The sequence below is a fragment of the Porites lutea genome, chromosome 6, assembly GCF_958299795.1.
Source record: "Porites lutea chromosome 6, jaPorLute2.1, whole genome shotgun sequence".
Classification (NCBI taxonomy): Eukaryota; Metazoa; Cnidaria; class Anthozoa; order Scleractinia; family Poritidae; genus Porites; species Porites lutea.
Window position 1 is genome coordinate 23,503,123 of NC_133206.1, and position 3,245 is coordinate 23,506,367.

Sequence of the window (3,245 nt, forward strand, 5' to 3'; positions counted from 1 at the left end):
GATAATGAATCAAGATTTCACTGTTCCAAAAAAGCAATATTTGTCTGAAAAAAAATTCGTGCAGAAGGGTTCACCTGAAAAAAAAATTCCTGTACAAGCAGTGAGCGAAAAACAAAATTCGTGCAAGCTGAAAATTCCCCACCCCCCCCCCCCCCCCCCCCATCACTTTTCTAATGGTCCGTCCCTAAGGAAAGCCTAGATTTGCTTGATCAGGGGCCGCGAGGAATTGGTAGGTAATGTGGGATGACGTTTCTATTGTTTGCACCCGCAAGTACGAAATGGTTAGGACGACGTAAAGACAGAAATCCCGAAGGGACCGCTTAGGTAGATTTTGTGACGTTTATCGTGCAGGCATACCACAGGTAGCCCAAGCTCGAAATATGAGCATCGGCGAACATCGGCATTGTTGCGTAACATTCGAAATATAAGGATTTGTATGGGGAAAAACCTATCGTTTCTGTAACCTACGAAAATGAAAGGATTTCAATAAAAAACAGCTTATCTTACTTAAAATGTGTGTTACGTCTCCCTTGTGTGGTCGACGGGCTGATTTATGGCCGTTTTATGGGTTTTTATGTACCAAACGGTTTCCTCTCTATATAAAGTGATAAAGGTTTACTTTATATAGAGAGAAAACCTCTTTGTACATAAAAACCGATAAAACGGCCATCAATTTATTTTTCTCGTTCCCCTCCCCCTACAGCTATAATCCCCGACGCCCGCCCCCTGGGTACATTTGAAAATCAAGATAGCCGCCATTAACGGTAAGACGCGCTATATCTCGACGATCTGACAAGAAAAAATAGGGGACTATGGACAGTCTACGAGTTCACAAATCTTTGATTGGAAATCTTGCCAGACACTCTTTCTCTCTCTTTGACCGGAATAAGACTCAGCCCCAAACAAGCAACACGAGTGAACAGCGGCTAGCTTATCACTAGCAGAACGATGGACGATTACAGAAATTCGCCGACGATCAATGCTTTGGCTATATAGCCGGTAACCGGTCAAGGTTTTCAAAACACTAAATGGCCGGTAGTCTTATATTCTTAGTAAATTTCACAAAATAGAAAAATCCCCGCTAATCTAAGTTATCATATGTCGATTAAGAAAAGTCAAGCGATCCTGAAATGCTTTATAGATCTCTAGTATAGCGTTTGCTTTACTCTGGGCTCAGAGGGCGAAACCATGTTTTGTGACACTTAAAATTTTTTTCAGCTCGAATGCCGGACACAGTTTTCAAAACACTAAATGACCGGCAGTCCCATATTCAGTACATTTCATTTATTTCGATTTGTTAAATTTAAGGAGAGGATATAGGACTGAGGGTCATTTAGTGTTTTGAAAACCTTAACCGGCAGTCGAGCTGAAAAAAGTTCCAATAACTGTCACAAAACATGGTTTCGTCTTCTGAGCCCAGCGTAAACTAATCGCTATACTTGAGATCTATAAAGCATTTCAGGATCGCTCGACATATGATAATTGCCCCCGCAGGGATTTCGTCCAGAAGGCGAAATCCCGAGGAGGCACTCTAGCAACTCGCGCGTATATTAAGGAAAGTACTTACAGTTGAAATTTACAGTCATACAGTCAATACAGAAAAAATCTCGATTTGCTTGAACAGGGGCCGCGAGGAATCGGTAGGTAATGATGACGTTTCTATTTTTTTTTGCGCCCGAAGTACGAAAGGGTTTAGCCTCCCACGCTGGCGTTTTTAGGGGAGCCCGTTTTTCATCACTCACCTAAAAACGCCTGCGTAGGAGGCTAGAAATGGTTAGGATGACGTAAGGACAGAACATCCCCAAGGGACGGCTTAGGTAGATTTTGTGACATTTATTGTGCAGTCATACTTCGACACTCTTTTGCGTTACGTGTTATCAGTGACATTCTGTGGAGCAGTTGTTTCAGTGAAAGTTATGGACCAAAATTTTAAAGAGAGTGGTTGGGGATTGTACGTATTACTTTCCGGAATTTGTCAGGGGTTTCAAAATGCAACTCGTATACCATCCATTAACTAAAGAAAGCATGCCCCCAACGAAATGATACTGGAGCAAAAATTTGGTTTTATTGGAAAGCTGACATTATGGTGATCGCACAGGAGCGAGTCTAGGGGGAGGGTGCAGGGGATGCGCACCCCCCCCCCCCCCCCCTGAGATGACCTGCAGTTTTCTAATACAACTGGTATTCTGCAAAAAAAATAACTATGTGGTTTATTGGTTTTGAAGTAGAGCAAGAGATGAGTGCACCCCCTCCTAAAAAAAATCCTTGATCCGCCCCTGTCGCAGTCCCTCATTTGGTAGAGCAGGCTACAGTTCCTTTTCCTTCTATTCATCGTTCTGGTAAAATGCATGATACTCATCAGTTTCTATATCATTTTTCGTGAGTGAAAAATAAAAAAAAAAAAAGAACCACTCTTACTGAAAGCAAACTCAGTTAATATTTTACGACCTTTAGTTACACCGAAATGTTTTCTCCTCTAATTTTTTTAAACTATTATCACACAAAACTCTAACACGTGCTTGCGCGGATCCCCTGGCCTCCCAGGACGTAATGGAGTAAATGGACATAACGGGTTACCAGGCTGCGACGGACGAGGTGCTAAGGGTGAGAGGGGCGTGGCAGGTCCCTCTGGATTACGTGGTTTGAAGGGAGAAATGGGAGCAAGTGGAACAGACACTGATCACAGGAACTGAAAACAATGCGCGTGGAAGAGTCACGACGGCCGTGACATTGGACTGATCAAGGTTGGTTGATTTAAAATTATACTGCGATTACTGGCTATGTCAACTTTGTTTTTCTTAGATACTGAGGTTGTGCATTTACAAAGGATGGAATATTCTTGAAAGATGCTGATCCACTGGGTTTTTAATTTATTGTTGCAGGATTGTCAGTTCACTAAAACCAAGGATGACACTGCTCTTCGTGTTGTTTACCAGGGAAACCTGTATGTGGGAGGTTGTAACAATTGCTGCAAGCGATGGTTCATCACTTTCAATGGAGCCGAGTGCAGTGGTCCTCTGCCTATTGACGCAGTGCTGTGGATCGGAAATACTGGTGAAAACAACCACAGACCCGGGTTCATTGAGGGCTACTGTAACAACATACACAAAGGCAAAATCCGAGTTGGAATCAACATTGGAAACTGTGCGGGATATGGAAATTCTGATGGTAACACAGGCTATAATTCATTTTCCCCTTTGATCATTGAGGAAGTTCCTCGCTCCAGTAACAAGCTAAAACCATGA

General features: G+C 42.8%; 1 pseudogene; it reads left to right on the forward strand.

The window, feature by feature from the left end:
* The first annotated feature begins 2,504 nt into the window (after positions 1-2,504).
* Positions 2,505-3,245, forward strand: LOC140942054 (collagen triple helix repeat-containing protein 1-like; annotated as a pseudogene).